This window comes from Saccostrea echinata, unplaced genomic scaffold (genome assembly GCF_033153115.1).
Source record: "Saccostrea echinata isolate AGI-Se365-2 ecotype Australia unplaced genomic scaffold, CSIRO_AGI_Sech_v1 ptg000001l, whole genome shotgun sequence".
Taxonomy (NCBI): Eukaryota; Metazoa; Mollusca; class Bivalvia; order Ostreida; family Ostreidae; genus Saccostrea; species Saccostrea echinata.
In genome coordinates, this window is record NW_026889750.1 from 34,680,302 (window position 1) to 34,692,830 (window position 12,529).

Sequence of the window (12,529 nt, forward strand, 5' to 3'; positions counted from 1 at the left end):
TTTCCAAAGATATGTGGAAACCATTTATGTCATCTGATGGGATTTTTTAAAACTTAACACATGAACCAAAATTAACACCTGATTATCTTCTAGGTAAAAAGATATTACACCTGAAACAAAGAAATCCCATGGGATAATGGTGGGATTTTTACTCCTAACCAATATCCCACCATTATTCTGTGGGAGAAAAAGGTATTCTGTGGGATTTTTTCTCCCATAGAAGTTTGAAAATCCCATGAATGCTTTATAATGGGACAAAATCTCCCATATACTTGTATATAGAAGATAATCTCCCATCTCTTTATAAATGTGGGATTTATCCCATATTCATTACAAAATAGAAAAAAATTCTCCCATGGGATAAAGAAACAACAGTTTTAAACCAAATAAAGAAACTATTGAACAGTTTAACTACTATTAATTATTTATTTTCATTTAAGTTATGTGTTTCCTAAACCATTTTTTTTTTAAATTTCTTAAAATTAACCAATTTTGGGGTAATGTTTAATTTTTTCAATGATTAAAGATCAAAAAATCAAAAGTGGTTTTATCTCTATAACTTTCAGGTTTGTTTTTTTTTTTTTGTTTTTTTTTAAGTAAAAAGGCAATTTCCCTTGTATGTAGATTACCTTCTTTTATTCCTTGTATGTAAATTTTGAATGGGAAAAATAAAAAATGCAATTAAGAAAGAACAAATCTTTTTTTGTTTATTTTCCTCCTGATCATTTAGGTTAATTTATTGCATAAGTGCCATTTGTCAAGCTTTACAACATGATCAGATCCATTCACGTTGTTAGATCTTTGCCTGTTTGCTGCACTAAACTGATAGGTTTCCAATTAAAAAATCACATGAAATTGGGTCGTATCAGTCACTCTGAGATTCTTAAGAGAGTTTTAAAACTTATTTAGATGCACAAACTGTAATAATTTACCTAATTTTTACTTTTAATTTTCTTTGTATGATCCTGATCATCATGCCTTGTTTTGTTCCAATGACAGCTGGAAATTATTTTACACATAACGAACCCGATCTGACAAATGAACAGAAAATAATGTTGAAAAAAATTCAACCATCTTCATTATGCACATTTACTGGTAGTTTGCATTAAAAATATTTAACAACCTTTTCACTAATTTCAAAACTTTCTACCTACACCTTAGAAACATATCAAGAATTTTTGACAGTTCATTGAACCCGTTCAAAAATAAACATGATGAAAGGGCATGGATCCAGAAATATTTGCGGTGGTACTCTACTCATTGTTTCATATCATCCAGTAGAAAACAAGTTTTCCTTAGTTCTGTTACTTCTTTAATAAAAGCACTCTGCTGATCTTTTACTTGTTATTTTTTGGTACATATAATAACCATGCACCATTGACATGTATTCAACTGATAATAGCCAAGTCACCTTAGGCCATTGCAAGTTTCTTCTTTGTTAAATGTCAGCATGCACCTTGTTTTGGACACCCCATAACACATAAAATAAGAGGTCCAGGCCACAGTTAGTTAATGCTCACTGTTAATACCCACGCGGATGCAAATATAGCAGAATGATATTGGGTACATGTATTAAACTTTTACCTCAGCAATCTACGTGTAATTTAAATAAGATGTTAGATCCGCACGCATACTCGCTAAACTGACTGTAGTGACTATGTGAGCTGATCTAACATCTAATTTTAACTAGATTGGTACTTAAGTGGCTTAAATTTATTCAACTTCTTTCAGGAAGATTTTCAATTTTCTTGTCATAAATGCATATTGTCAATTATTATGCTTCCTGTCAGTTTGTCTCTACATAACCCATACCCTACTATTCTTGCATAGTGTTCTAAGGATTTAAATAGCATAAGCATACTATGCCGAAATAGTGCACGACTTCATTTTCTGAAGAAAAACTGACTGCGCCCACGCCTGGGAGCGAACTCACAACCCCGAGATTGTCAGTCCGACGCGCTACCGATTACAACACAGACGCCATTATAAATATCAATGTACTATAATATATATAAACTTAGTTTCAAATATTTTACACTTAAGTAGCTGCAGAACTGTAGCTCTCAGAAAAAATATATGTTGACAGACTGGAGAGCTACAGTGGCACCCATTGAAAAAACTGTATATTTATTGCGCACAAAAAAGTGCGCTCGGTTCTGAATTAATTCTTCGAAATTCTTACCTCAATTGAAAAAAAAGCTACATTTCAAAAAAGTCCTTACTCCTCTATAACTTTCGTAGTTTACACTTGTACTAAGTGCGTTGGACCGAATTCTCGTGAAGACCAAAATGGCAGTATAAATAGGCAAAATTTTCAATGATTTCAATTTCAGGGCCAGGAGAGCTGTTAAAAACAATTATAAGGAATGTTTTATTGTGGAAACAGTGAAAGAATATGTTAGAAACACACGTTTAGGAATATTTTGAGATGACAGTTTTAAAAACACTGAGAAATAAATCGAGAAACAGCGCACAAAAAGTGCACAATAAATATACAGTTTTTTCTATGGGTGGCACTGTAGCTCTCCCGTCTGTCAATATATATTTTTTCAGAGAGCTACAGTTCTGCAGCTAACACTTAAGATGAAAAATAAACAAAATAATTCTTCTAAAATAGTTTCTTGCAATTGCCCCCATCACTCAACTACTATTCTCTAAAACTATCTGTACATTATACCTAAAGCCTCCGGCTTGTGCACCATGTGTCAAACCCTGACTACTTTTTAAGAATAGTGCATGCAAAATACAACACTATTATATAAATATGCACACTTCATGAGTTCCCTAGTTCATTGAATAAAGGTACACATACCTTCATTTTACATTTAAGGACATACGCAAGATACCTTACCTACTGATAATTTTTCAAGATATTCTAAATTTAAACTTATAATAAATGTACCATATAACATGTTTTAAAACAAAAAAATCAGCATGCATTTCCAGGGATTTTGAAAAGATATTAAAGTTTGAAAAATTTTGCATTATTCAAATAAAAATGTACAAAAATTACAAAACATAAATTCCAGATTTTTTTTTATCAAAATTGTTTTAGAAGAGATTTACAAATCCATATATAGACAATAAAAATATTGCACACAGGTCCTTCATTTAATGGAACTCTTCAACTCCAGGGAAGAACCCAATAAAGTGCAAACTACGTTGCGTATGACCTTAAATGCCCGTTTATATAAGAGAAAAATAAATTAAAGAACTTGTTCTAATTAAAATAATGAAAAAAAAATCCTTATTTAAGCCTTTAAGTTTAATTTTTAATTAAGAAATTTGACAGATGAATTAAAAGAGTAATATACAATATAATACTTCTTAAATTAATTCTCTTGGTTCCATTCATTAGATATTCAATATTCAAGTCAACACTCTATACATGAATGAATTATCAAAAGTTTTGTCCTTAAAGTTTTCAATGGATCTACAGATCATGAGGTGATGTCTCCTTTTATGTGTATGTATCTGTGTACACTGAAAAAGAAGAAAGTCGCTGTGTGATGAAAAGGATAAACCAGAAGTCTCTGATGAGACTGTAGCTCTACTGGTCTATATGTATAACAAAGAAAAAGTAACACTTGGATTTGAAACTTTGCAACAGACAGCAATAAATAGAATTATGTATCTAAGTGTAGTCTACTTGTGTGCCACATTATATTGAAATCATACCAAAATTGTAGGTGGAGTAGCGTTTTAAAGGAATTTTACAGAAATTTCTATTTTTAGTAACCATGGCAGCACCGTTCATTGAAATGTACCTTAGTGCAGTCTAAGTTATATTGAAATCAGAATAAAACTGTAGGAGGAGTAGTGTTTTGAAAAATTACAGACAGATGGACAGCTAGACAGACAGACAACTAGACGCCATGGACAGACAGACAGACGGACAGCTAGACGGATGGAAGAGGGACACCTTCCTATCCCATAAGCTCTTCTGGTCTCTGACCAGTAGAGCTAAATAAAATATCAAATTTGATTTTTTTTCAATGTTAAAGAAATAAAACTGCAAAATTAAATTGTAAATGGTTGGTTGCGTACTAATTATTCAAAGTAGTTTTTGTTGTATGGTTTGAAAAATTTTATTATTCATTCTCTCTTTTTTCACAAAGAATTACCTTTGCATTTCTTGTATCTACAAGGGGGACAAATCTTCAAGTGGTACATGTACACTATATGTCAGCTACTATACCTTCATTTTCTGTTAAAGAAAAAAAAATAGAATAAATCATACAATACCAATTATATGTATAATAACAAAGCATGGATTAAATTTTTCACTAAAATTAGAAAATGAATTGAATATCGATCACTCAAATTTCTCGATCCAGCCAAAATGACTGACACTAAAATTTACCCCTACTGAGGTCGAAGTATAAAAGTATAAATTATTTTTATCTATCAATATACCATAAATGAAACTTTGTGCATGTTCTGCATACATTTACCGGTATCTGTATTATAGTAGTTTTATGCCCTTGAGAATTTTTCATGATGTCATGCCATAATATTTCCACGTCTGTTTTTTTTTTCTCTGTGGTAACTCTTTGAAAGTTAGCGGAATTGATTTCTTGGTAATTCTATCGGAATGTAAATTAGGCAGGTCGATAGGTCAGGAGCTAAGAAGGCCTAATATGCATGAAAATCTTGTGCACACCTGTCTCTGTGTTTGACACTAAGGAGGCTAAATATGCATGTAAATCTCGTGTGACTACCTTTGTGTTTGACTTCAGTGGGCGAGGACTATTGAAATTGGCATGGGAGTCCTCGTGTAATTTAAATCTATGTCTACATTAACATTGCAGGTTATCCTGCAACATTCATGAGAATGCGGTCTTTATTTCTTAAACATCCAATATCCTATCAATTCTAATAAAAAATCATATTATTAGTAATAAAGCTAGAACTTTTTTTTATTTCATTTCCAATTAATAGAAAAAATATTTTTACAAATAAATATGTAAAATAAAAAAGTCCTAGCATTTTTGTCTTTTATAATTTACTTACACATAAGCATCTACATGATGTATATTTTTTCCCCTCAAAAGAACATGAACATAACTTAATAATGATATTCATAAGTATGTATTCATGGTATAAAAAATGAGTTTAGCAGTATAAAGATTGATTTTTCACTCAAAGTTTTAAGACTGTTTTTCGGAGATTAAAAAAAAAAAACATTGATTATATCAATAATCATGTGGGTACATGTCCTATGTAAACTTCAGAGGATCAACCAATTTTCTAACAGAGAATTAGTAATTTGATATTTGGATACTTCCAAACAATATAAGTATGAGTTTTGGGGGTTATTAATTATGTACATCATGACATGTACTATAAGCACTGACCCCCCATATCTCAAAATTTATCTTGACACCAACAAAAAAAAAAAAATAGTACTTGCAACACATGCAATGTTTGTTAATCCCTAGTACACTACAGTAGTAGGATACTTTTAACCATGTCTGAGAGAAGATAATTAATTAATTTTCTAATCAGTAATGCTGATGACCATGATGACTGTGATCAAGATACTAATAAATTGTAACTTGCAAATTACAGACAAATTTAGACATGACAGTATAATTTTTTAAGTACAATCATCAGCTAGTGTACACATTGAGAATATTCGAACGAACGAATACTAGCCTACAACGTTGTCATTGAGGAAATTCGAACGAAAGAATAATATTCCGATGTGTATAATTTTCTGACGATTGTTTACTTTGTTAACTTGTATAATGTACTACTGAATAACCCCATCGACTGCTATTTCTGCAAACACTTTACAGTGACAGAAATTCATAGGTAACGAGGAATCAGGATGATCTATAGATCTTTAGACTTCAAAAAAAAAAAAAGAAGAAGAAGAATCTATGAGCCATGTATTAACATGCTTTAAATGAAATAAATAACAAATTCAATAATTCTAGATCTACTTACAAAAATAGAGCAGGTCTTCGTCATAATTTTGTTTACAAACATCATGTGGAAATTCCAATATCCTCATAATCTTGTCGCCGTTTTTTTTCTTTGGTTGGTATTGGGTAATTCTAGGAATATAATGCGTCCGTCTGCACAGAATTTTTAAGAAGTGAATCCATAGATAGAATATTACTGCTTCTTTTTATTTATTGGTTTATCTTTTTTTTAATTTAAACAATGCATAGTTCACGAGAAAACAAATAAATGAAATAAATTATCAGGCCTATTTTTTTCAGATTTTTGTTGTTGTTGTTGTAAATACTGCCATGGGTAATAATGGTAATTAAAATGCCCAATACCAAAAATATTAACATTTTATATAAATGGGACATCATCATGATCATTGAGAACATGATAAGAAGGAGGAGGGGTAGTGGACGGGTGGGTAGTCTCTCTGTATCTCTAAAATAAAAATTAATGTTTCCCTTGAAAAGTCAAGAAAATTTTATTTGCATGGTCAGTGGGATATTCAGTACAAGTTTAAAAGTCCAGTCAGTACATAGCCTCAATAAAGCCCCTTCTTCTTCTTTTAATTCACGACATTTTGATATATTGTTAACCTTCTATGATGTTCAAAATTGTATCATTCACCAACCATCCTTGATAATCAATAGTAACCTATAAATTTTTGTCACTTCAAATCCCATTTTTGTGAAACGTAGAATGAAAATCAAAAGCTATACGAGCATTCATTTTACTTTCATAAACATGATTCAAGTTTATATTTTCGAATTTTTTGACAAGCGTTTGTTTGTATCATCTGTCCTTAAGGGGGGGGGGGGGGTATGCAATTTTATATTAATTGTTTGCTATCAATTATGAATGATGTAAAATTGTTTGGATTTTAATTTTTAAATTGAAAATGAAAAAAAAATTATGACTTAATCCGAAGGTTTAGTAAAAGCATGGAGTTTGTTTTTCATGAATTTCTATTGTAGATTCATTTGTTAAATCGACTTGCTGTGTGTTAATATCCCTTGTGTATGTTTTGTTAGTTCCAAGCAAATTGTGACAGTTTTGCTACCTGGGGAAAACAAAAGACTCTTAAATGCCTCTAGGTATATACATACATGTATCATACCCTATGGAGATCTGGGGTGAAGATATTGGTTTCTTGGAAGTTAGCAAGGGGGGGGGGGTAGGTTTAACAGCAGACTTAAGTTGCTTTATTAGTATTCAAACATTTACTGCAAGATTAACAGGTAATACAACAGAAGTTGATTATTTTTCTGTGAAATCAAACTCAGATGACAAATATCAAAAAAAAAAAAAAAAAAAAAAAATCAGATTGAGCTTAACTTGGGATCGACACCCCCGTCCAAAAATATAGTCCCGTCCAAAGCTAAAGCGTTTAGAAGTCAGCAGAGTCAATATCTCGAAGTGGGTCTTGTGACGCATTTATGAATATGTCCTATTATTGTTTTTTATCGATAAAATAAAAATAAATCATTTATAAAATTATAGCTTTAACTCTAGCTTAAAGAATATCTATGTCCGATCTAGGACACTATAGCATAATACGATACTCTTTACAGAGTTATGTCCCTTTCTAGAATGTAAATTATAGATTTTAAATACTTATGGTCTTTACGTTTACGTGATTTATTTTTTTCATCTAAACAATAATAGCCAATGTAACTTTTATTTTAAGAAACTTTGGACGAAAAGGAATTTTTTTTAAAGTTTAGTAGAAAAAAATGACAATTTATTGATCCTTGATTTAAATTATAGTAAATAATCAAAGCGGTCCCCTTAGGACTGTTGGTATATAAAGAAGATAATATGTCAGCCTACTATATAACTTCAATCACCTTGTTTTAATGTTATCCTGTAGATCACATTCGCATTTCAAAATATCTTTCGTGGAAGAGCAAACTGATTAAATTGTAAATAGAAAAAATGAATAAAAATATATAATTTGATATTTGAAAGTTAATGATGTACCAAATGTAATTTCCGTGTGAAAAGTATACACATATACTTAACTTTCCTATCAATAATCTTGTATTCAAAGTGTACAAACAGTACATATTTCAGATACTAGATGCAGGACTTGTGAAATAAAACGAAGGGCTAATTGCAGCCTTATGTCTGCCGATAAGGCCACTGTTGTTTAATTTCAAGTCTATTTCAGGTTTTTTTTTATATACATGTATTGAAATTTTACGAGATTGTACAAACTTAGCACTGCACATCAACACCAAATACAGAGTAAGAGTGGAAAGCTAAAGATTCACACATTTTATCGTTATTCAGTAAAACAAAAAATAAAATTAAAACAATTTTAAAAAATCAAGCAGAAGAAATGTTGCCCCCATATGCAGACGTCTCTTTTACGCTACGAATATTATGCAACAAAATTATAAAAGTTGTATGCTTCTATAAATTCTTCATCAGTTGAGCCCACCTCCTTACATGTACCCCACCCCATCTCAAAAGAGTACTGAAATTGCTTCCAAAGGCTTGATTGTATTTCAGTATCTTTGATTTGCTGAAGAATTTTCAAGAGATCTAGAGTAATTTATTGATTCTGGAAAATCTTATATAATGTTGTAAAAGAGTGATCAGATTGAAATCATTGAATGGATTCCAATTTCACACCTTTGAAAATATATTGTAAAATTTAGCCTGAAGGGAATATTCTCACACCTTTTTTTCCCAGAACTTCAATGTAAACAGTGATATACACATATATTCAACAATTCATCTCCACACCGACTGATGATGACTCGAGCCATTTCCTGTTTATTATCAATTTGTGTATATACTTTGTTTTGGAGTACCTACTCTAAAAATTATTTTAAAACATTTTCCAAGAAAAAACAACAACATTTTAAAGTGTTGATTAATGGACATACAAAAATATGTATAGTTATAGTTTTTTTTTACTGCAAAACAATGAAGATGACAATGGCTAATAATTAGTAAATATAGTTAACCTTGTTAATTAAGTTTAGGTAACAACATGTTGGACTAATTATATTGTTAGTGCTATTATCACATGAAAACAGTTATTGGTATCTGTTTCGAAAAAAAAAAATTCAAAATACATGTATTCATACATGTATACATGAGGCTTCATGGTTTGCTCATTCAAAGATCTGTTGCAACTCATTTTCATAATTAAAAAACCATCATTTATTCAACATTTTATTTTTTTCTTATTTAACAGATTAAAAATATATATTCATAAAATATACTTTTCTAACATTTCAATTTAATTTTACCAATTTATATATATGCATACATATAATATGACCTTTCCTATTACAATGCATTCAGTACTGTCTTTTATGGTGCAGATTACAATCACTTACAGAATTTAGATTCAATTTACCAGAAATTGTATTTTTCATTTCATACCTAAATGTTTGGGAAATTTAATGATAATAATAAGTGTATAAATTAAATGAAGAATATCTAACTGTGCCATATTTCATCGTAAGTTTTTGTATGAAGAAATAGGTATACATCTCAGCTCTTTGATTCATTCCTTGAAAAAATTATCAATATAATTACAATCCTTTAAATTTAAAAATGACCCAAAATTTAAAGTTATACTGATATAGAAAAGAGTAGAAATTCTGATATTGTAAAAATTAAGACTTCAATTTTCATGGGGAACATTTGCCATGTTAATTAAATTCACCTAATCATACTGGTGTGTTCTCTTAAATGGCTATATATAACTTTTTTTATTTCTGAATGAAATTTTGCCAATTTGATATTATTTTGCTTGCAATAGCATGTACTTTCTAAATGTAAAATGATAAATTGTAAAAGGACTGACATTTTCATAGGGAGAATCCATCATCATATTATACTCCGTCAATCATACTGGTGTGTTCTCTTGAATGGCCATAACTTTTTTTATTTCTCAATGAAATTTTGCCAATTTGATATTATTTTGCTTGCAATAGCATGTACTTTCTAAATGTAAAATGATAAATTGTAAGAGGACTGAAATTTTCATAGGGAGAATCCATCATCATATTATACTCTGTCAATCGTACTGGTGTGTTCTCTTGAATGGCCATAACTTTTTTATTTCTGAATGAAATTTTGCCAATTTGATATTATTTTGCTTGCAATAGCATGTACTTTCTAAATGTAAAATGATAAATTGTAAAAGGACTGACATTTTCATAGGGAGAATCCATCATCATATTATACTCTGTCAATCGTACTGGTGTGTTCTCTTGAATGGCCATAACTTTTTCATTTCTGAATGAAATTTTGCCAATTTGATATTATTTTGCTTGCAATAGCATGTACTTTCTAAATGTCAATTGATAAATTGTAAGAGGACTGAAATTTTCATAGGGAGAATCCATCATCATGTCATATTACTCCGTTAATCGTACTAGTCTGGTGTGTTCTAATGAATGGCCATAACTTTTTTATTTCTCAATGAAATTTTGCCAATTTGATATTATTTTGCTTGCAATAGCATGTACTTTCTAAATGTCAATTGATAAATAATTGTAAGAGGACTGAAATTTTCATAGGGAGAATCCATCATCATGTCATATTACTCCGTTAATCGTACTAGTCTGGTGTGTTCTACTGAATGGCCATTACTTTTTTATTTCTCAATGAAATTTTGCCAATTTGGAATTATTTTGCTTGCAATAGCATGTACTTTCTACATGTAAAGTGATAAAATACAAGAGGACTAAAATTTTCATAGGGAGAATTCATCATCATGTCATATATTACTCGTTAATCATACTAGTCTGGTGTGTTCTCTTGAATGGCCATAACTTATTTATTTCTCAATGAAATTTTGCCAATTTGATATTATTTTGCTTGCAATAGCATGTACTTTCTAAATGTAAAATGATAAATTGTAAAGGGACTGAAATTTTCATAGGGAGAATCCATCATCATATTATACTCTGTCAATCGTACTTAATTGTGTGTTCTCTTGAATGGCCATAACTTTTTTATTTCTGAATGAAATTTTGCCAATTTGATATTATTTTGCTTGCAATAGCATGTACTTTCTAAATGTCAATTGATAAATAATTGTAAGAGGACTGAAATTTTCATAGGGAGAATCCATCATCATGTCATATTACTCCGTTAATCGTACTAGTCTGGTGTGTTCTAATGAATGGCCATAACTTTTTTATTTCTCAATGAAATTTTGCCAATTTGGAATTATTTTGCTTGCAATAGCATGTACTTTCTACATGTAAAGTGATAAATTATAAGAGGACTAAAATTTTCATAGGGAGAATCCATCATCATGTCATATATTACTCGTTAATCATACTAGTCTGGTGTGTTCTCTTGAATGGCCATAACTTTTTTATTTCTCAATGAAATTTTGCCAATTTGATATTATTTTGCTTGCAATAGCATGTACTTTCTAAATGTAAAATGATAAATTGTAAAAGGACTGACATTTTCATAGGGAGAATCCATCATCATATTATACTCCGTCAATTGTACTGGTATGTTCTCTTGAATGGCCATAACTTTTTTATTTCTGAATGAAATTTTGCCAATTTGATATTATTTTGCTTGCAATAGCATGTACTTTCTAAATGTCAATTGATAAATAATTGTAAGAGGACTGAAATTTTCATAGGGAGAATCCATCATCATGTCATATTACTCCGTTAATCGTACTAGTCTGGTGTGTTCTAATGAATGGCCATAACTTTTTTATTTCTCAATGAAATTTTGCCAATTTGATATTATTTTGCTTGCAATAGCATGTACTTTCTACATGTAAATTAAGTGATAAATTATAAGAGGACTAAAATTTTCATAGGGAGAATCCATCATCATGTCATATATTACTCGTTAATCATACTAGTCTGGTGTGTTCTCTTGAATGGCCATAACTTTTTTATTTCTCAATGAAATTTTGCCAATTTGATATTATTTTGCTTGCAATAGCATGTACTTTCTAAATGTAAAATGATAAATTGTAAAAGGACTGACATTTTCATAGGGAGAATCCATCATCATATTATACTCTGTCAATTGTACTGGTATGTTCTCTTGAATGGCCATAACTTTTTTATTTCTCAATGAAATTTTGCCAATTTGATATTATTTTGCTTGCAATAGCATGTACTTTCTAAATATAAAATGATAAATTGTAAGAGGACTGAAATTTTCATAGGGAGAATCCATCATCATATTATACTCTGTCAATCGTACTGGTGTGTTCTCTTGAATGGCCATAACTTTTTTATTTCTGAATGAAATTTTGCCAATTTGATATTATTTTGCTTGCAATAGCATGTACTTTCTAAATATAAAATGATAAATTGTAAGAGGAATGAAATTTTCATAGGGAGAATCCATCGTCATATTATACTCTGTCAATCGTACTGGTGTGTTCTCTTGAATGGCCATAACTTTTTTATTTCTGAATGAAATATTAAAGTAATGATTTTAAAATGTTAAGTTTGCAATGAATTATATGGCAAAAAGCTTTCAAAAATAATTTTGACCCTTGACTGTATTAGATTAAAAGAAGATGGACTGTTTTTCCCTGTACATTAAAGAGAAAAAA

General features: G+C 30.1%; 1 long non-coding RNA gene across 1 annotated transcript; it reads right to left on the reverse strand.

Moving 5' to 3' along the window:
- Nucleotides 1-3,233: 3,233 nt before the first annotated feature.
- On the reverse strand, nt 3,234-6,058 carry LOC133178735 (uncharacterized). Its single transcript, XR_009720015.1, has 3 exons — nt 5,953-6,058; nt 4,125-4,207; nt 3,234-3,483 (listed from the first exon to the last, which is right to left on the reverse strand). It is a non-coding gene; the product is annotated as an uncharacterized LOC133178735 (long non-coding RNA).
- Nucleotides 6,059-12,529: the final 6,471 nt, after the last annotated feature.